Raw genomic sequence first — 22,682 nt, forward strand, 5'->3', positions numbered from 1 at the left:
CTCATAGAAAAGATTCCTCTCCAGTAATGGGATTTTCATATGAAGAGCTTTGTTCCAATGTACTCCATTTGAAAAAAGTGACACCTCTTACAAAATAACTGAAAATAAATTTGATACTACTTTATAAAGGATAGCGGGTATCAACACTTTGTCTTAAAGACTGAATCCTCAATATTTTACAGATATTGAAAGATAAACTTCAGGTAATGATATTTTTTCGTGGATATGTCAAACTATCTGACCCAAGCTACAAATACCAGAGTCTCTTCTATCATCATCGCCAGGTCTGCAGTTTTACTGTATGTGTTACTGGGCTTCTTACATTCAGGTACTGAAAAAATCTCTTTGTTGGACCATCTGGCCCACAGGTGGTCGTACGCACTGTGCAGCACAGCTCAGGTGAAATGATCCACAAATATTCCCATAAATTATGTCAAATCTGGCTGAATTTCAGCAAACAACCCAAAGCCCCAAAGCCCTATGGAAGACACTTCAGCAGAAATAAGAGTGTTGAAGAAGAGAGACAAAGGGGAGGGCAAGAGAGGCAGCGGATTGGCTTGAATTGAAGATGACGTTCATTTTGTTCAACCCCAAAAAAAACAAAATCACTGTGGTTCTCCTGAGCCTTGCCCAGTGTGGGTCATCATGAATACCCACAATTATTGTTTCCTCTCAATCACCAGTGGAGGAGCTAAGTGGGGTTAAATACAGTCACCCTCTCAGAGAGCGTTGTAGGGCACGGAGCGTCGGGAGCGAACAGCTGTCCAAACAAAGGCCCGTTTCCCACTCATCTCCATGCCGAGTGTCACTGTCATTGGCTACTCTATGCGCAGCCACAGCATCATAAAACATTAATGCACCGAGCCTGCGCAGCCACCTACAAGCAGTCTGTAGCAGGGTGAAAGAAGAAACCTAATGCGGTGTCACATTTCCAAAGAAAGCCCATAAGTTCTGAAAAAAAATCATAAACAAAATCCCAGGAGGAGTGATCGGAGTTTCAGATCCATGGATGCAAGTTGACGACGTGCCTTCAGTTACACATGCTGAAATATAGATGGGCTATTTCATTGTGTTTGCATCTCTTCTTCATACGCAATTACCATCCAACAAACGCTGCCCTGGTATCCTATGGGTCTCCTCCCTGGCACCCCACCTCATATCTCCACACACATCCACTTCTCTGTCTCTTCTCTCTCTCTTTCTCATTGTCTTCTACTTTGCTCGTCTCTCTCTCTCTCTCTCTCTCTGCCTAATGTGTATATTAGGGTTAGACCGATATATTGGTATGCCGGAATATCAAGCCGATATCAGCTTTTACATGAAAATCGGATATCGACCACCGTGGGGATGTGATTTTACTCAGCGTTCTCTGTGGTGTCAGTCTGGAAAACCTGCAGTGAAACCTGCCTCACCCTGCCTTAAGGAGCTTCCAACTCCAACTTCCAATCAAAATTTCATTAGTCTGGCTTTCAATGGGGAGATTTAGTGTTGCATGATGGTCTAAATGCAGAGGCTTTTCCATCCTGACAAGAATAATATTCTGGGGGAAACGCTGAATACTTTTCGCATGAACATGGTCCAATTTAAAGAAACTGAATATTACAAAATATCAGCTATCAGCAGCGCCAATCCAAAAATAACAGTATCCGCCTTCAAAAACACATATCGAATCCTATCTATCTATCTATCAAACACTCTTTCACACTGTCTCCTCTCTTACTCACACATGGGTTTATAAGCTGATCCTTGGACACGACCGACAAACAAAATCAAGCTGACCCGGAGATGGACAGCGGCGAGCGCATGGAAATGGAACAGTCGGTGAGTGTGTCTGTGTCAGTAGGGCTGGCAGTTCACAGCCAGACAAGCAGCAGTGTGTATGGCGGAGAGCTGGGAGAGAAACCAACCAGCAGAATCTAATACAGAGCAGCTGTCTGTCTCCTGGGTTACAGAAGCCTGCTGTCTGCTGGCAAACGTGAAGTGTGGAGGGAGAGCTGGATCGACTCTGGCAAGCAGCACACACACGCACACACACACACACACACACACACACGCACTAACCCTACCCCTCTCTCCTCTCCTTCCCCATCTGACCACAACTCAACATAAGCCCTAATGCAAGCAGAATTATTCAGTAGATCATCACTGACTTGCATCTCTGATGACTCGCATTACTCTTTTTTTTTACCCGCTCTGCTAATGAATAGAAAATAGCCGGCATGAGCAGAAACTTTCACAGTAAAACATAATGGGCACCCAGGTGCATGCAGTAAAGAAGCAAAATGAAGCCAGTCTCTGAAGTCTTTGCTTGTAAAACATGAGGGTGAATTACAGGAGCGGCTTTGAAGAATAGTCATCTTTTTTATTTGCCAATACAGCCCGCATTCTTCACTGTATGTTAAAAGACATATGTCAGCATATAGCACATTTTATATTAAATAACAAAAAAAAAAATCCTCCAGAAAGTTTTCATATCAAGTTATATGAAACTGAAAAATTCAGAGAAAATTGGGTTTCTGGCTGTAAAGCTGTCAAGCAATTATTTCAATTATGTCAATCAAGCCAAGCAATCAACACATTGATTCTGCTCTCATTCAAACGCACCATCGTGAGTATTGTTCCACGCAGGTAAAGAAGGTGACTTACCTCCAATTCCACACAGCCTCTCCACTGATGAGGAAAAACCTCTGAGCTGAAGCAAGTGTCAGGAGGGGGGGGGGGGGGGGGGAGAAAAAGCCTTATCAAGCCGCCTCGACCAAATGTTTCACGCGAGTCTGTGTCTCTCAGAGCGCTGACAGCTTTGTCATCTTTCCTCCTCTCTCTCTGTGTTCTCCAACAGTGTTTACTCCAGTCTACCTAGAGAGCCGGCTGATGTTGTGCAGCCAGTGAGGAGAGAGAGAGGGTGAGAGAGAGAGAGAGAGAGGCAGAGAGAGAGAGTGTGAGTGAAAGAGAGAGGGGAGGGAGAATTCCCTTTCTCTTAAACAGTAGACCCTCTGCGGTCAGACTCCACTCCCACCTACCGCTCTCTTAAATGCCCCCCCCTCCCTCCACCCCCTTCCCACCCATTCACCCCCCCTCCATACCATAGTGACTTGAAGCTAAGGAGCTGAAACGGGATGCCTCAAGGCTGGAAAGAGAGAGAGAGAGATAGAGAGAGAGAGAGACAGAGAGAGACAGAGAGAGACTGACTGACTGAGAAGGAGAGGAAGAAAGAGAGTGGGAGAGAGGGAAATGGGGGGGATGGGGGTGGGGAGGTGGGTGGGGGGCTGGCGAACCATTAGCCGCAAATTGCAGTGGGGCGAGCCAATGGAGAGGGAGATATGAGTGAATGCAGGCCCTGCATTAACATAGCGTTTAAGAACTTGAAAGGGGGCACAGGCGCTGGCTCGGCTCCACCGGTTAGAATGGGACAGGAGGGCGATGCGAAGTCCCGGCAAACATTTTTGACGTTGAGTATGATGTTGAAAGCCTGTGGAAATGTAAAGTTAGCTGCTACCTGCGTTATTTTGTGAAATCGGGACCTAAATGTCTTTCTGATGCCATTTAAAATCAGTTTCTAAAGCTGTTTTAATGGGAATTTTTACATCTTGTGCTCGTTTGGGTGGGTATTGAACTTGGCCAAATGCTTGCTGGGATGCTGCTGACTGACTGCGATATATCGTATAATATCGGTATCGCGATATGAGACTAGATAGATCGTCTGGGATTTTGGTTGGTCGTAATATTGTGAAATAACTTAAATGTTACTTCTTCCAGGTCTTAAAAGCTGCGTTACAGTAAAGTGATTTTTCTGAACTTATTAGTCTGTTCTGGCTGAGGAAATTACTGATTACACATTACTGATTACTAATGATCATTACTAATTTGAAAAATGTTCTTGTGTGTAAATATCTGAATACTCATCCCCAAAATATAGTCACATTATCGATATCGAGGTATTCGGTCTAAAATATCGTGATATTTGATTTTGTCAACATCGCCCAGCCCTACGTGAATTGCGACGATTACGGCGACAAAGCATCCAGGCGATGAGTTCCTCGCCGTTGACTCTACTCATCCTTGCCACTGGCGGAACCTGCTGCACTGCATCCAATCATCTTGCAGCAAGCATCTCTTGATTAGAGCTTGCTCCAGGTACTGTAGGTACGCCGGTTGCAATCACCAGTCGTTCTGCGCTGGGAATTTGATGTAAACAGGCAGACTCGCCTCAAATAAACACAGGAACAAAGAGCTCAGGAGGATCCTCCCATCCACCCTTCATTCCAAAGGGGGAAAAAAAGCATGTGACTTCAAAGGCCATAAGGAGATCTTCCACGAGAGCCGACGTGGAGGATGGCGTGACACTCATTAAATCAGAATCTGACCCCTCCGCCTAATCGCGGGGCTTTGCTGGTGATGATGATGATTGAGCTTCCCGCGGGGAACGATCAAGAAGCTTCTGACAAATAAAACAAACCCCATCCGCTTTCTCCTCCGCTTGATATACCATAAAGCAGAAACCGGTACGGCCGGCTGGTCGGTCAAACCGGATTTTTTAGAAGCGAACTTTGATAGGCGCTAATGGGCCGAGTCCGGGGGAAATGGCGCAATAAACGTGTCATTTTGAAGCAGGGGGGGGAAAAATATATATTTATTTAACTCTGTGGCAGAATGATCCAGCCTTGGGGGAAATATGCCTCGCCCGCACGTGTTGATAAAGATCGGCGGTGTGTGTGTGTGAGTCGGGTTGTGTGGTGAGGTGGCTTCTGCCGGGGCTGAGAGGGGCTTTTCTCAGCAGGGGAAATGATCCTCGCCTTGTTGCTGAGAGCCAGTAGCCAGTCAGGCAGAAAAGATCCTCTCTAATCCTATATACAGCACAATGGCACATATGTAGCGCGGCTATCGGGTGATAAAAAGCATATTCAGTGACTTGAGGGGCCCTAAATTCATTTTCATCCCCCTGCTCCCCAGGGGGACGGAGGAAATCTATACAGTCCGGGGGGGAAAGGGATCTTTTTTTTAATGACTCCTGGCTGTAATGATATCATTTAGGGAGATGATGGCGGAGAGCGTGGCTATGTATAGCACCTGTTTCAAATGAGTACGACTGTAAATGCAAGAGTCCCCGTGTCTCTCCATCTGTTCCCGTTCTCACCTTCCTGTCGCACTCTCTCTCTCTCTCCCTCCCTCTCTCTCCTCCACGGCGTCGCCAGGCTTCGCAAGAGAATTGCTGTGGGAGTTCTCCGCCTCCCTGTTTTTGCGAAGGCGTACCTGTTCACCGACTTTTCAGAGCGAGGGTTTTGATTTCCCCAGATGACGCCGGTGCGCGCATCCTTCCCTGTCATCCAATTTCCGTCGGTCCGGAACCAGACGCTTGCTTGAGGGAGCCCATTTTATTTCCATTAGTGCACAACAATGTTCAGGTTTATCGGCTGTCATTTAACACAGGCACGCCTGGAGAAATACTAGAATAACATGCCAAGTAGAGAGAGAGAGAGAGGGAGGGCAACGACGGCGTTGGCACAAAAACGTTGTTACAGCGTTGATAGCATGTTGCATTAGGTTGGAAACACCTCCAGAGACGGCAACAGGGCGGTCTATATTCAAAAAACGCTTTTCCACTATACAACCCATTTAAAACTCAATTTATGAGCTGCAAATTAAATCAATTATGAAACAATTGTACAGTAACTTAATTGTGATGGTGGTTTCCGCGCTCGCTGCTGGGAAACTTAATCTGGCGGCAGCGAGAGAAAAAGTGAGGCAAAGGTTGCCTGGAGCACTTATAATAAGGTCTTCTTGCCACTGCATAATTGGTGGCATCCAACTTGAAGGAAGCGAAAAGGACTCTGTGGGAAGTGAGACGCGTTCTGTCAATGACAGTGAGACCTAATTATACTATGGAGCCCCTGCAGCCATGGAGGATGTCAAAGCGGGCAGCAATAAGGCAGCCGATGGGGAAGACACGCCACCCGCCATGGGTGTGTGTGAGCGCGCAGGTGACCTGGAAAGACCTGTTTACCTCATTAAAAATGAATCGCGAAGGTAATAAGGGCCCCCACTCCCCCACTCCTTCCCTCCCTCCCAATGGCTGTCCTTCATCCATTATGCAGCAGCGAGGCGGGACGGTGTGGGTTAAGTCCTCGGGGAGGGTCACTTGGACGGAGACCCAGTCTGCCTCCTCCGCCCCGGTCGACGGGAGCGCCGTGCCTCTCTAATGCAATAATGAGACAATAACACAGCGATGGGGAGGTATAATGTTGGTGGAGAAGCGCCGGGGCGAGGGAGCGCGAAGTGAAATCATCCATCAGCAATAAGCCCGTGGCCACAATAAGTTAAACAAGGGAGAAACAGCCTATTAGCAGTGATCCATAATTCATAACACGGGGAAGAGATGGGCCTCGCGATCGCTTTCATGAGACACAGAGGTTTGCAGAGAGGAAGTCTATCTCTTTCGCTGTTCTGCAGCTGTTTGTATAGCTATTAGGATCATATTTGTGAAAGAAAGTACTTAATCCAAGATTAGAAAAGAGAGAGGGGGGGTTGCTTAGAGGTTAGAGAAGCTTGTGATCTGAAGGTCGGGTGGGAAAGCGAATGAGAGTCGAGCTTCCTGGGATCAATAAAGGTTAACAGCAGCATATCTGAGAGAAATGACATGCGTACGAGCAGCTTTGCACACTCTGGACGTAATAAAGTAGTATTGAGTGGGAATTTCAGTTCTTTGTTCATACTGCACATGTCATTTCTCGCAATGGTATGGCAGACCACACACAGACGCGACTGCTGCGTCCATCTGTATAAAACACCAGTAAACGTCCCCAACGCAGTGTCGAGACCTTGTATCTGCGCGGCGTTCCCTGACCTTTGACCCCTATAAGCACGGTCCACCCGCCCTTTGTGTTGCTACAGTTGGTACCCTGTTCCCTCCGACTGCTGCCTGCATCTGACAACTGCTTCCACCCCTCAAAGCTGACAGTGCACACACACGACCCTTGTCCTTAGAAATGTAAGAAGAAGAAAAAAATATATGGCACTTCCAGAATCTTTTTGATATAGATCGCATTTAACGACACGGCATGTAACATATCCAAACCGCAGACTGATTTATAGGCCACATGTTAAGAAATAAACACCGACCCCTCAATTATCCCACTCTCACCCAATTCTACGTATGTATGTTTTTCTTTTTATAATATATGGCCCATTTTAACCATCAGACAGTGAGCACCCCCGCCCCTCTATAAACAAACAGAGGTCTAACAGAACATGTCAAGACAAGTAAACCATTTCCTCCTGACCGGCTTGTCCACAAAAGCAGTAAATGGGATTCAGGGAGTAAAGCTAGTGGCTGTTGAATGAGAACTTTATTGCAGCGGGAACCTAACCGGGCTGCAGGAGGTCAAAATTACATGTTTAAATCATCCGAACGATGAAGACAAACGTCCTGCACTTGTCTTGTAAAGGTTGAAAGACCAAAGTAACATTGGTGTAAAGGTTTGTGTCTGCAGGACTTTCTTGTCTGGTTTTGTGGATCTAGATTAAGTTAATGTTACCTTAGGATAAGGTTCAAAGGCTCAAAGGTCTATGAGATGGATACAGCAGAACTTCACTAATTTGGACTATATGGGGAAACACACCATATAGTACAATTTACAGTATGCTTTTCATACTGTATATGAATAAATATTTCCTTATGCACATTCCATTTAGTTCGGGAGTTTGACTTTTGGAAGAATGAAGCTCTAATGTTGGTCTGTGGTGGCAGGTGAAAATCTGAGTTTGGAATGTGTCTAGAAACTCAAGTGACAACGAGGGTATAAGAGTGAAAATAGCTGTGTCTTGTACATTGCCAGGCAGCAAAGAGTGGAATGTGTCTGGGGCTAGTAAGAGTTGGGGACCTCCTGCGAGAAATGACCCCTGACACCTAACCTTAGCCAAGCTTCACCCAGGGGTGACGGGGAGAAGCCAAAGCCACAGAAACCCATTGGGACACCCAAGTCAGCCCATGTTACAAGCAGGCATCTCGATATCGTATCGTATATCGATCGATAATATCGTATATCGCGATATACGATATTATCCAGAGATGAAAACCTTAAAAACAGCACTGTAATATGCTTCAATTACTTAAAAACTAATGTATCACATTAATCTCAAGACATTTCTCTTTTTTAAACATATTTTAATGTAAGGCAATTATAAAAGGCTGGTTTAGCTTATAAAAAGATAGTTTTAAACAACATAAGACAACATAAAAATCCAAATAACAGCATCTAAAATAAATTGCATTTGTTATTCAGCCTCCCAACAAGTGGTAATAAAATAGAATAATATAGGTAATAAAAATTAGGGGTGGTGTCATAACGGTTATTATTTTTTACTGTGATATATACAGTAGTAATACCGGTTATTGTCCCATCCCTAGTTACAAGAATCTCATTTTTCAACTCATCCATCCTCCTGTAGGAGTAATAGGCAACAAACAGTGTACCTGTCTATACAAATGGAAGAATAATGCTTAAGGAGTTTCTTAAGGATGGACTTAGTCTCGCTTGGCCAGACCTTTCTCCACAGCATTGAGCCAGCACAGGAGAGAGGTCTGGCACAACCCATTGTCATTGTGGGATAAAGGGGGAAAAACGCTCTGGGTTGTTTGGATCTGTTAAACCAACACCAGTCGGGGGCGGCGCTTAAGCCAAGTAACAGCGTCCTTTCAAAACGGTGTGGGAGGGGGAACTGTTTTGGTGGATGGATATGCGTACATGGGAGGTAAGTGTTGTGAAAATGGATAAATCACAGCAAAAAAGGACAAAAGATGTAAAGATGTAAGAAAGTTACAGATGTATGCCATTTACATGTCAAAATCAAGATATACATAACAAATACAATTTGATAACTGGTATCCCTAAATTACAGCCTTCCTCTTCAATATACTTGAAGAGGAAGAAGAAGAGGAGCTCACTGGACCCATTAAGGCCAACAACGTTCTTCTAGCCATATGCAACTCTTCCAGAACGTTGTTAACCCAGTATGACAGAAGATGCAGTCGGTTCATGTCACTGGAGTATGCTGCTGCCAGAATTAAACCATGTGCTAATGCAACTAGTTAGGATATTGATGAATTATTCCATAGTTTGAGGATTGACTTTGAGGATCATTCAGTTGTTTGTAGAGCTGGGGAGAAAATAAACAAAGGTGGAACAGGTAGAGAAAAATGCATCTTTGAAAACTAAGTCCAAGTTTGGAAAAGTTTTGCTACCTGAAAATCATCGGACAATGTCACGCAAAACATTTGGCATTTTTATTTAGCCTTTTTTGTTTTTCTTTTTACCAGAAAGTCCCACTGAGAACCAATTTCCTGACCAAATAATAGTAAAAACAAATTTAAAGCCGCACTAGGCAACCTAACATGTTGGCAGCGAAAGGTGACTGTTTGAATTTTGAGGATTTCATCACCCAGAAATCCTGCAAGGTGACATCAGTAAACTAAACGTCTTCATAGTGTGTGGTGGGGGCGGAGGTGATGGAGCTTCAGGCGTCACCTTATTCAAATGGTGGACATCTCATTTTAAAATGAACCTTGAAACTTCTCATTTTCGACTCGGCGCTCCTCATTGCTATGTGGAACGCATAGGCATCGGCCCGCAGCGTAGTTTCGGCAATGATGTTTAACAGCATGGATGCCTCCTGAAACCTCCTCCTTATCTCCTCCATTATAAGCTCTGCGGAGGATGCCTGTATGCAACAGTATGGCAGATCCCACCCGTTGTCTCCTGGCTGAACCCGAGCTCATTATTAACGTTGCACAGGTAGAGAGAGACACACTGCTATTTGTCAGGCTTTATCCCTTTGTAGATTAACATGTCGCCGAGTTCAGAGTATATTCCTACCGGGCTATAAACCGTAAGCTACAGTAATATAGCTTACGGGTTTTAAATGTGATGCGATTTGTGCCACAAACCACAACGGAAGCGTAAGCCCGGGATTCCATCTGACAACGTGGATCCGGAGTTGATATTTTGCTATCAGAATTTAAATTCCGTGCATCTTCTTACGCATACTAAAGCGGGTTCTCGCACGCTAGACACCGTCTTCTCTAAGTCAAAGAAGTAAAAAAAAAGACGGAGAGGTATCGCGCTTACAATCGGAGCTTTCTCCTCTGGCGGATATCGTGGACAGGGGAGGACGTCCTGACAGACAGAGCCTATAGTTACGGTGAGAGAGAGATTCCCCCGCCGCAGCGCCGCTCCCATTCAAAGCCCAGCGTCTCTTTATGGTCGCTTTACCACAGTCTGTCTGGGCAAAGGGGTTCAGGCCTGTGTCTTTTCCTCTTTTGTCTGCTCTCCTGGGGGACGTGAATGGGAGGTTGGGGCCCGAACAAAAGGCAGATCATGGGTCTATTGGGGGGGACAAATGAGCTTAGTTTGGGGTAATGGCAGCCAAAGGGAAAGGGAGGTCTCGGGCAGCATTGAGGCTCACCTAGGACCGGAATGGGAGGGAGATCCTGGGATCCTCCTTCCCACCGCGGCACACACTCCGTCACTATCTGTGGACAACAGGGCCGATACTGTCTACAGGCAGAGAAAGGGACTGCTAGAGAGCAATAGGGTACGTGGTTTGAAAGGGAGAGGAACACCAGCTTATTGCGTGTTTCTCCATGGCAACTGTTGGGTATAATCAGTGATGTAGCGGTAAATAAAAAGGAGGGTGAACTCTGACCTCTAGTCGGTGATCATCATAAGGCGTCACAACAACCAAGTCAATCAATTATATTTTCAGAAAAGCGTTACATTTTGCTTTTTTTCTTTAAAATATATTCTACCAAAAATGAAAATTCAGTCATTATCTACTACTGAGTAGCATAGATAATGACTGAATTTTCATTTTTGGGTGAACTATTCCTTTAAAGTCTATTATTCCACAAACTGAGTTTAGGTGTCTACTAGATCCTTAGTTCCAATGTCTATTATGATCAATTACTTCTTTTAGCAATGAAATACTCAAAATTTGACAATGAGCTGTACGCGACAGTATATTCTCACACTATTACACTCTTACCAGCACATTCTTACATCATTACATCTTTCCCACAGTGTTTGTTCACTTCTGAGCCAAACTAGCCCGCCTTCTTTCATGGGATCAAGATAAAGCCTTTTCGTTCAAAGGAGATGGAGTCGAGATTTCTCTAAATGTCACCTTATCAGAAATGCCATTTTGAATTCCAACCCGCCTTTGGCGCTTCCCACTTTCATTATTTTTTTGCTGGAAAAAAACATTTCTTTGTGTCCCCCCCCCCCCGCCCCCCCTCATTCCGGCCCCCCACCTCCCTCTTGGTCTTTCTTGTCTGCTGCTGCTCGCTTATAACCACTTCCTTTCAGCAGTGTAACCCCTTCCCCTGTGTCAGTAATCCTGCAGAGATCCTAAATAGAGGGCAAATTACACTTCAGAGGTGCTAGCGCACACCTCTTCACATACACACTCACACCGATATATGGGGACCGATATTGGCTATTTATTAAAAGTCAGATATCAATCAATCAGTGTCGTTTGATTGATTACATATTTATTGTAGAATTGATCAATACTGCACTGGGTGTCTATGGGAAGCCCTTAAACTGAATTGATTCTAATGCGACATTTTGAATGCATTCCACCCAAGCATGCATGAATATGTTTTATTAGTAGTAGTAGCTGTATTATTATCCTGGGTTTCAATGGAGAGTTTTAGTATCCCATGGTCTAAATGCTGTTTCAGAGGCTTTTCCACCCTGACAAGAAAACAATTCTGGGTTGGGTGGCTGAATCCTTCCGATATTTTTTTTTGGCATGAAAAAATACATTTAAATGGAAAATTTAAAGATACTTAATATAAGCACAAAATATCAAGTTATCGGCGGAGTCATTCCTTTTGGTATCGGCTTCAAAAACCTATACCACACACAAACCACAGACTGGTGCGCACAAACATTTGGCAATCATGAATTAAGAAACAATATTCCCCTTCTTTCCACTCAACAGTAGAAGGCCAAGCCACCATGAATTGACTGCTGTTTGGAGCTTTCAAAATGTCCCTACATTACTTTTCTCTGACCCACTTCCTCTATAAATCAGTATCGTTACATTTTCATATTCATGCGAGGAAACAGTTGCTATAATTATATTTATTACCTTCAATTGCCGGCTTGTTGGCTCTCTCGTAGACCCCTAAAACCCACTGGCCTTTCTAGTTTAATTGGTACTCAGTTACCGTCCTGCACCGCTGAGTGACAACCAATAGCACCTTGTTAGACAGATAGATAAAAACACCGCCTAGGGCCGGCTGTAATGATGTGATTTCTGATGACGGCGATGTGAGTGATGACCATCGGCGACCTCTGGACACGAGGCCGGCTGACTGGCTGACAGGTGACGTGTGAAGCGACGGGAGATGAGCTGCTGAATAATGGGCCCTTGTCAAAAGCCTCTTCCTCTGCTATAGGAGAGAGCAAGGCGGCGAGGTGCGGTGCGGCCCGGATGATTGATGCCTACCTCCAGACTCAGTTCTGATAGGCTGCTGGTGGTCCACGAGTGTGAAACGTACCTCTCGTTACAACGCCGCAACAGCTTCATTTGCTATCTTGGCGAGGGGCAATAAAAGAAAATGCCGTGTTTTGCTAATCTATTTAGGCTCTGCGAGGATATCTTTTAGAGGAACGGTGGCGGCAATGAATTTTAATGAGGACCATTCTCTTAGAAAATACAATGAAAGAGGTGTTTTTTTTAATGGAAATTGAGGTATGGGGATGTTAACTTTTATAGCTTATCTCCACAGTTTGTATTACCCCCATATAGCCGCAGCAGCAGAGACGAGGGCACAGGGGCTATGAGGAAAGCTCGTCTGATGTCCTTTCATTCTCCACCTCCTCCACTCCCACTCTCCTTCTCTTCTCTCTCCCATCACTTCCTACCTTTAACTATCGCCTCCCATCTTCCCCCCCCCCTCATCTTTTTCTCCCCTTCCCTTCCCTTCTTGTGCTTCTTTCTTTGCTCTTTTAAAAGAGGAAAAAAAGGAGGAAAAAAAAAAAAAAAGCAGCATGAGTCAGACTTCAGGACTCCAAAGCGCCATGTTATTTACCGGTGTCTGTCTGGAATAAATCACCTGTGAGCCAGAGAAGGGAGAACTATAACTCTGGGAAAACAACCGTCCGTCATAACGCCGCGGCCGCTGTGATGGACAGGGGCGAAAGGTCGGGGGCGGGCGGGTCAACCGGGGAGCAGAGGACCCATCGGACAATACAGTGGGAGAGCGTGGCATTTAAAGGCAGCTCAGAGGAAGTAAGCACTAAGCAGTGAAGACGCCTAAGTGATGCTCTGCTCAAACTCCATTATGTCTTTATGTCATTTGTCGTCGTGCTCAGGAAAAATGCCAGAGCGATGTTTTCTAATGATGGTGGGTGGTAATTAGCCTCTGCTGCTCTTTCATCCTCACACTATATTACATATGCCATGTGGGTTGTGCTCTTGTCTAGTCTTCAATATAGAGAAAACATCTTGTTTACACTCAAAACATCTCAGTGTTAACAAGTCATTTAGTCTAGTGTTGAGAGTCTTGATTCTAGTCACATGATAGTAATACTAGGGGAGTGATCTGCCTTATTCTGCCTTGGTTCAACATGCTGACACTTGTTTCTAGAAGACAAGTGAAGCTGCTTTGGAAACAAGTGGAATTATCGCACCCCATTCGCAGATTTTTTTTTCCCAATTGTTTTAAGAACAATGATACAGAATCAACCGCACACCCAAAAATGAAGGTGCTGGAAGCTAAGGCATAACACTAGAAAGTGCAGAAATTTTTTTACTGAATCTCCCAGTAACTATTGTGGCATATGTGGCAACAGAGTGACTAGAGAGACCCAAATGTGCCAAAATGTGACCAAAGTGTCCTTGAGCAAGCCGCTGAAGCCCTACATGCTTAAAATGTAGAATGTAAATACTGAATCAGTTCCTTTCCTCCAAAACCAGTTCAGTTCAACTGGTCCAACTGTGCGGCGGCGTCACTGCTCCCCCTGGACCTGGACACTCCAGACCCTCAGGTGTTAGCCCACACACACACTTATTACTCGCCAATTGATTTCCCTGATCCAGGCTTGCTCTGTCACCGGAGACATGGCTGCACAAAATGAGAAGGACCAGTGACACAGATGGCGATTGTATAAACTGCTATTTTTACGCAATTGAGCGGCGCCTTGGTTTGCTTTTCTGGGATAAGACTCCCATAAATGGACAATGTTGCAGGTTGAAATGGTTACTTACGCTAAAGTGGTTCACACAGAAAAAATTCAAGTCATTTTGTTTCAAAATCTTGTTTTCCTTGATGCAAGTGGAAAAAAAAAATCAAAAACATCAAAACAACACATCAAAAATCTTGAAACAAGTTGGCTTGCACTGGAAACAAGGGAAATGATCTCACCGCATTGGCAGTGTTTTTTCATTTATTTTAAGAAAAATAAGATTTTTTGTGACTCAATACTGGACGAAATAACTTGTTAAGATGTGATATTTCTGCAGGTCAGAATGGGTGGTCTCTTTAAAGTTCAGTAACTTGAGAAAATTGTGTCTGGATAGAGGTGTATAACACTCCTTTTCTCCTCTCTCAGCTTGTGGGCACACTTGTCTGTAAAAAACACCCTTAATGATTCATCTTTGCCTGTGGAGAGACGGAGGGAAGGAGGGAAGGGTGGAGGGAAATGGGGACTCCTAAGTGTTTATTAATGATAAACTAGCTTTGGAGACTCCAGAGGGCCCTGGGAGTCTCCTGAGGTGTGGAGTCTGCTCTATTTATTCTCACAACCTGTCAGCCCTCTGCAACAAAGAGAAAATATAGTGGGAGCCCCGCTGTGCTCATTTATGGAGGCTTGCAAATGTCGCGGAAACATGAATTACATCCAAATTTACCCCAGAGCTTTCCTTTTAATGATGGCAGGCCTGTTAAAATTCTAATGGATTCTAATTATGAGTAGAAACACAGACTGAAACCATATAGGGAAGATGAAGACTATAGGCTTTCACTTAACAATAGAAGTAATGCTGTAATGGAAAGGTTTCATGGCTACAGAAACACACCATGTTTATGGGAAAATGGCTCATTGGACAGTGACATCAATATCATCCATGTGTCCTTACTAGATCGTTGGCTGCAGCATGCTAACACCCTACACTATATTGAGTGATAGGCTTCATGCTAGCGCTTTAGCGTACACTATGTTGAGTGATAGTAGGCTCCATGCTAACACTTTAGCGTACACTATGTTGAGTGATAGGAGGCTCCATGCTAACACTGATAGTAGGCTCCATGCTAACGCTTTAGCGTACACTATGTTGAGTGATAGTAGGCCACTAGCATTATCCAAGGCAGTGATTCTCAATCCTGGTTTTCTCACCTGGTGACCCAGGTGTAAATAAATCCCTGATTAGATGGCTAGAATGAAAACCAGCAGGGCTCTGAGTCCCGAGGAGCAGGATTTAGAACCACTGATCCAAAGTAAGACGACATATTAGTAATAAAAAAGTTGTTAGTGTGTTTGATTATATGGCTTTAAGTTTTAAAAATTAAATGTCATTACTCAGTGGTTTATTTTTGGAACTATTTCAGGTGAGCAACCATGTATTCATCCACTGCACAGTTATTTTTAGCTGCACACAGTCTCTCATCGCCCCTTCACTTACTATGGAAACAGGCAAAGTAGTTCCTGCTAGTTCAAAACAGTATGTTTTTGTTGTATCATATTTCATGGAAATTGTACAGATCTCTTCCACAAAACTGCCAGACTTGACTGCATATCATTTAAAATGACTTACTAATAGTCAATCTAAACAAGTGACCTGCATCTATAGTTACGAGTCTCAATGTTGCCAACACAAAAACAAACTCTATGGCCTGTTGCCAACATTCACAGGACAAAAAAAACTGGAAAAAAAGAGAAGCCGATTTCTCCAGCATGATCACTTCTTCATCTTTTTTCTGGGATTGGGAGTGACTTTTTCAACCCATAAACCACAGTATAATATCATTCAATCCCAACTGACGGTTCAGCCCACAGCTTCACCCATCTTAGGACTCTAAAGCACCACACCATGTAGAGCTGGCCATTGGCTAAGAGCAGTAATAGAGAAATGCTCCGTCAATTGTGAATCAATGCTGGGAGTAAACAGTGCATCTATCATGTGTCTTACTGGGAATCATATACCAGAACATTTTGAATCATCAGATTGTAATCAGTATTATAAGTAAACGTCTGTAATAGTAGAAAAGATCAACCGGGCCAACTAACTAACTAACTAACTAACTAACTAAGTGATGTGGTGGTAAATAAAATGTTGGATAAACTGTGACGACCAGTCAGTGATCATCAAACCAGCACCAATATAAATAAAAATCAAATATACTTTCAGAAAAGTATTCATTTGTGTTTTTTTTCCCTTAAAATACCATATCTTCATATAGTTTACATCATGTTGATTCTTCCAGTGATTCTCAACCTTTTTTTTCATATCAAGGACCCCTAATTTAGTCCACATTAGGGCCACAGACCCCCATTTGATGAGATTTTGTCTCTCAGGCCCAAATCTGAGAATATTTTTATTGTCAGATATGATTTTGTCCAGAATTCCATGACTATCTGTATTGTAGGTAGAGAGATAACAGGGAATCTATGATCAAAATAGTCATTCTTCTACATTTGCTGGGGACCCCTTGGAACCCCCTCAAGGACCCCTGGTGATCCCGGACCCCACGTTGAGAACCACTGATGCATACTATGAATCTAGGTAATAAAGATTAGTGTGAGTTAACACTTTTCTGTAAATACACTGAGTTTCAGTGTGGGTTCATTCTCCACCGCATCCGTGAATGCACCTGCCAAAACAAAAAGTTCTCTTGTTTTGTTGTTTCATTCCAGTCACAACTCACCCTTGCTTGACCTGGAATGCAGCAAGCTATACTGCACATCTGTATGCCACCGGCATCGCCGCTCTGAAACACTGTGCGTGCTGCCGGGGGGCAACAGAGAGAATAGCTGAGGGTTTTCTATGCTACACGTTCAGGATAATAATCACACGCTCCTGAAGAGCGCTCATTGGAACTTTGGCTGGAGCGGTAGCAGGGGAATGTGACGGCTTCCATGTGGATGTTCTACATGTGCTGCTGCTGTCTGAACACACTGAGCATTGATCAGTCAGTCTCAGACATGTTCGCCCTAAACATTTTACACTTGCGGCTCACATAGCTTTGTCAAATCGGTGTGTGTGTATAGTGTGTGTATGTGTTTGTATGTGTGTGTCCACAGGTTCTTTAAATTCCTCAAATCATTGTGTGTTTGTGACTGTACTCACGCATGTGTATGTGCATGTGTGTGTCTGTTTCTGTATGTGTGTATGGTTTGTTTATGTGTGGGTATGTGCATGGTGTGTCCAGTGTGTGTGTGTGTGTGTGTGTATGTGTTTGTGTGTTCGATTGTACGCATGTATGTGTGTGTGTGTGTGTGTGCGTGTTTGTGTGTGCATGGTGTGTGTGTGGGTTTGTGGATATGTGTCTGCATGTACTGTATGTGTATATGGTTTGTGAATAATGTGTGTGTGGTTTGTGTGTGTGTGTGTATGTGTTTGGGTTTGTGGATGATCTGTGTCTTTCTATATCTGTGTGTGTATGATTTGCGCATAATGTGTGTGTGTGTGTGTGTGATTGTACACATGCATGCGTGCGTATGTGTCTATGTTTGTGTGTGTGTGTATGGTTTCTATATGGTTTATGTATGTGTGAGCCTGTGTGCACATACATACTGTAGCTCCCTGCACATTCTACTGTGTGCATGTACAGTATGTTTGTACATCACATGCATCCACTCTGTGTATATGTGTGTGTGTGTGTGTGTGTGCATGTATCTGCATGTGTGTGTGTGTGTGTGTGTGTGCACATCTATATTGCTTACACAAGCCTGGTCTGCCGAGAGGGAAAGCTATAGCCTCAGCACCAGCAGTACCAGCAGCCTATAATTACAGAGGAAGCTTCAGTGTGAGAGCAGAGAGCCTGCTGGGTAATTTCCACTAAGAGCACCAGAGGAAGTATGGCTCCTTTACTTCCAGCACTTATTCAAATGGATCAACTCAAGCCATTCCAGAAATTGAGCGGGGCCAAAAAACTCATTCCCCAGCAGCCCTGCAAGGCTGATTGCATCTAAGTGGAAGAAAAAAAAAAAAAGAAAGAGCCACCTTTATGAATACTTCAACTCTACTCCTAGACTCCCATGCAGGACGTGTTAGTTGTCAGAGCAAACACAGAGTGAGTGTATAAGAGACTGTTTTTCTCATGACGACATCCAGGATTTGAGCTGGGTCTCCATCTGAGTATTTTTAAGTGAATTAAGATGTATCCAATTAGAAAAGCTGCCTGGAAACAGCAGGTGCATTTCTTTTTTTTTTTTTTTAGAAATAATAATAAAATGGACCAGACTTCTTGACTGCAGAGTGATATGAGTAGATGTGAATCAGCAATCTGTTATTCAGAAATAATAATAGACCTCATTGGCCAATCAGAATTCAGTATCCAGCAAAGCCGTGTAATAAAGAATAACAACTGGCGAAGTAGTAATCAATTCTTGAAATACTTTATTTTTCTGGGAGATGTGTTTTATTCTGATGTTCAGGAAGCCTATTTATTTTCTTCAACCCAGCTGACGGAAACACACTTCGCATTTTATGTTTTTTCGACATTTTAGAAGTTCACTTAAAATTTGCTTCATAGCTGGATGGAGACAGCTACCGAGAGGTGGGAAATGAATGGAAAAAATACACTAGTAGGGTTATGCAGTCGCCCAAATGGGAAATGAACCCCAAACCATACAGATCCATAAAAAATTGCAGAAATCCTTAAAATTATAATGAATTGGCATTCTGACCGCATCTTGCTTACTTAATGTGATGTATTTCCTGTTGAAACAGGATACTGGGGCGGGACATAATGTGGTGGGGTGTGGTGGTGGGGGTGTGCGGGTCATTCAAAAGTGTAAACAAATGGGATATCAGTTTGTTCAAATGATTGTTCAAAAATATTCTTGAAAAGATGCAGTGTTTTCCAGCAAGTTAAAGTAATAGGATTTTGATATAAAAACACAAGAAAATGAAAACAATTACATTTTTGTCATTTATTGTTAACTAGGTATATATTACGACGTGGGAAATTAGATAACAAGGTGAAAAAGGCATTTCTTTTGACTTAACAATGACATCTGACTTTGCAGTTACAAGTTCTAGATTGCACACGTTATCTAATGCCAGACAATCTGCATGACATCTAAATACATTTAACATATGCTATTTGGTGGATACTTTTATCCAATGGCGCCTTCTAGTAGTATGAGTGCATATATCTTCAGCATCAGTGGCTCCAGTGGGAACTGAACCCTGAACCCTGGCAGTGTTAGTACCATGCTCCACCCGCTGCGCTGCCGGATCATAGAGTCCCATCTAAATCATGTATATTTAGAACCAAATCTAAACCTCAAATTTGTACTTTCCTCTGCATTAGTGACCTGTCCTGTCCAAGCAACACATATCGGACCGCCTCGTCCGTCTGGCCTGGGCTCTTCAAAGCATCCCGGGCGGTGAATTACAGCACGAGGCAATAAATACACACACACACACATGCCCTGGCAAGCCAGTAAAACCTGAGACATCCCTTAGGATCCCAGCAGCTAGCAGCGGGTTGCAACCTTGTCTGAAGGAGCTGACAATTTACTGCAGGTGAAGTCTGCTTTCTCGCAAATATATAACCACCTCAACACCAACAGCTCATTCTGACGAATGCGAGGGGCCGTCGGAGCGCGGCTATTCATAAACACAACCATGTGAAATGCGTTTCTTGTCTGGGTTTTATAGAGAGGGATGTCATCTCTTCAACTGATATCGACCATCCTGGCTGAAATAGGTCAGGCTGGCTCTGCTCCCTCTGATATACACCTTACAGAGGTATGCTGCAACGGAAACATGGGGAGATACAGTATATGTTGTCCCTGTTGTCATATGTTGTATGTTGAAAGTTGCCCATACTGTATGTGTCTGTACCAATGTCAGAAAGACAAATTTCCATACCGTTATTGTCCTTGGTGATTAAACTTATTCTGTTTCTGATCTATAACTAGAATACGTACTATCATGAATCTACTACTAGAGCATAAGAGGGTCAACTTAAGATAAAAGTATCACGCAAATCCCTCTGCTTCACTCTGCTAGACAAATTCCTATCCAACTAAAGCACATGTCCAACTATGAAACTGCGATAGAAAACATACAGCCTCAAACAGATCGATGGTGCGCATTCCTGCGTGAGGCTGTCCATGAGGCCGCTATACAAGGCGTGTTCCATAAAGCAGGTACACAGCACACACACGAATTGAGGAAGCACTGCTCGGGTGCTCATTTGTACCAAGACAAAGCCGTCGGAGTGGCTTTGTGTGAGTTACAAGCAGAAGCCTTTGAGCCCGCGCGTGCGATAAAGCATCGTTGCGCGCTGCCAGGCGGTGACCTCCATTCTTCCTGCTCTGACCCTGGACCATTTTACCAGCCCAGCACAAAACTGGATATACATCAGGATCCTTGGCCTGGGCCGCATCCCTCAACAGTAAATTGTACTGTATTACTCTGGCCCGGCAAGACAGGGAGGGCACTTCCCAGAGAGGCACTAAAACAAAGATCTAGAGTTTTGGCCAAAGCCTGGTGGGGATGGAGGAGCTCGGGTTCAGCACTTGTATGAGGGATTTATGAGAGAGACGGAGTCACTGATGTGAATGTGAAACACTGAGGGCAGCCCACGGCTCATCTCAGCTTTCAGCAGCCTTCTTGTTTGTGCAGGGCTAAAGCCCGGCTGCGCACGTAACTTCCCGACTCTCCTGACTCTTCTCGCTCTCTCTGTCCAGAAGGTCCGCATTGATCAGTTACTATGTAGAAGAGTAGAGTTTCTGGGCACACGAACACACAGTCTTGTCTTAAATCATGGGAGTTTGTGATGCGTTTGTTCTATTTTTCGCTTTTAATCTGTGTTTGTGCCCTCTGCTCTCTGTAAAGCACTTTGGGATGAACCTGTTTGTTAAAAGCACGTTCTGAATAAATTTGGCTTTGGCTTGACTTCGCTTTCAAAAAGCTCCGCACTAATCTGTCAATCACCATGACTAGAGCCGAGATCGTGGACCGGGCTTGAACACCAGAAGACTTACAGCTAAACTGGGTATAGCTTGAAACCAGCAGGGGTTTGTTGAGTCTGAACATTTTCAGGAGTTTTGTTTGGCAAACTCTGCCTGCGATGGGCTTTGGAGCCTCGCGGCATGATCTCACCCCACCGTGCCGCAGCAACAGTTGAAAGAGCAAACTTCGGCAAACTTCTGCAAGCCCCGCAGAGGCAAAACATAACTTTCCCCCACAAATTTAACACATTAAAGATGACACAGCGCTGTCGATCTTGGCTTTCCAAACCGTTGCCCTTAAATGACCAACCCTCTGCTTAAATCATACCTTTATATTCATCTCTTCTTGTGCGCATTCCGGGCCGCTCTTTCATAAGGCTTTGCAGATCTCATTCAAATGTGGAAAAACAGAAGTGAATTTCAATAAGAGAGTAGGGCCTATCTTTTGCCTTTTCATCCTGAGAGCCCAGGAGGGTTTGGGTATCAGTGCGGTTCCCGTTGCGTGATTGACAAGCGCTGCTGCTCTGTAATCTCATTGCATGGCTGACTGGAGCGGTCTGTGGAGTCCAGCAGAAAAAGGCCTATACATTGGCATGCTGGGAGAGTCCCGGGACTGAATGGATGGGGACTGGTGGTTTTTCTCGCTGTGATTTCCCCTCCTATACTTATGCAACTGTGCTGGTGCCCCAGCGCGGTGCGATACAAAGAGCTCAGTGTCCGAATGTCTAGGTGGAAAAAAGAGGAACGGACATCTACGCGTACATCGGTGTCGAACACAAACACACACTCTCTAAAGATGAGGACACACTACATTACATACTTAACGACTGGCATCAGAGATTTGTTTTGTCTTGCATCGTTGGATTTGGAGGGTGTTGGATTTGAGGTAGTTGGATTTGAGGATTACCTGACTTCTGACCCCATGCAACCCATGGAGCATTTTTCTTTCCACCTGTATATTTTCTTTCCTTCTCTCGTGCTCAATTCTCAGATTTTAGTCTGACTGTAGAATGTCAAAATAGTAAAAATCAAACATGAAATAAATGTAATGGTCTCCACTGGTTTAGGAGGCAACAGATCAGAGTCTTGAACTCTTACGCACCCCAAGATATGTACGACTGCCACAAACTATCGCAGACTCGGTCCAGTCTTGAAAATCAGTCGTGCTGGCAAAATTGGGGCTATAATTGTCCCAAAAGTTGTGTAGTGTGTCCCCAGCTTTAAGGGAGGATGGAAAGATGACCTAACCAAAGTTCCCATCCTCTGATTTTAATCCTCTCGGCACATTCTCGTATTACGATCACATGGAAATCGGACGAAATAGGACGTTCTCGCTTCCTTTGACTGCAATCAATCCCAGCTAGATCCCTCCGAACGCACGTCTCCATGGCAGCTGGAAGGAAGCAGGATCTCCAATCAAAGTGCTCTGGCCCGTGAGCACTGAGGCGTGGCCTGATTGAGGGGCTCTTCACCGGCAAGGCGATGGGCCCT

The 22,682-nt window shown here is 44.3% G+C and overlaps 1 protein-coding gene and 1 long non-coding RNA gene across 2 annotated transcripts in view; one reads left to right on the forward strand and one right to left on the reverse strand.

Annotated features, from left to right (window-relative positions):
* The window catches only part of tncb (tenascin Cb), a 44,541-nt gene extending 41,703 nt beyond the window's left edge, over positions 1-2,838 (reverse strand). Inside the window, exon 1 of the mRNA XM_071900963.2 lies at positions 2,647-2,838. The gene's annotated coding sequence lies outside the window, so the exon portion shown is untranslated. The remainder of the gene's footprint in view (positions 1-2,646) is intronic.
* The window catches only part of LOC144539610 (uncharacterized), a 30,707-nt gene that overhangs the window by 2,904 nt on the left and 5,121 nt on the right, over positions 1-22,682 (forward strand). The window contains exon 3 of the long non-coding RNA XR_013505045.1: positions 1,740-1,821. This is a non-coding gene — a long non-coding RNA (uncharacterized LOC144539610). The remainder of the gene's footprint in view (positions 1-1,739; positions 1,822-22,682) is intronic.

The sequence above is a fragment of the Centroberyx gerrardi genome, chromosome 8 (genome assembly GCF_048128805.1).
Source record: "Centroberyx gerrardi isolate f3 chromosome 8, fCenGer3.hap1.cur.20231027, whole genome shotgun sequence".
Lineage (NCBI taxonomy): Eukaryota > Metazoa > Chordata > Actinopteri > Beryciformes > Berycidae > Centroberyx > Centroberyx gerrardi.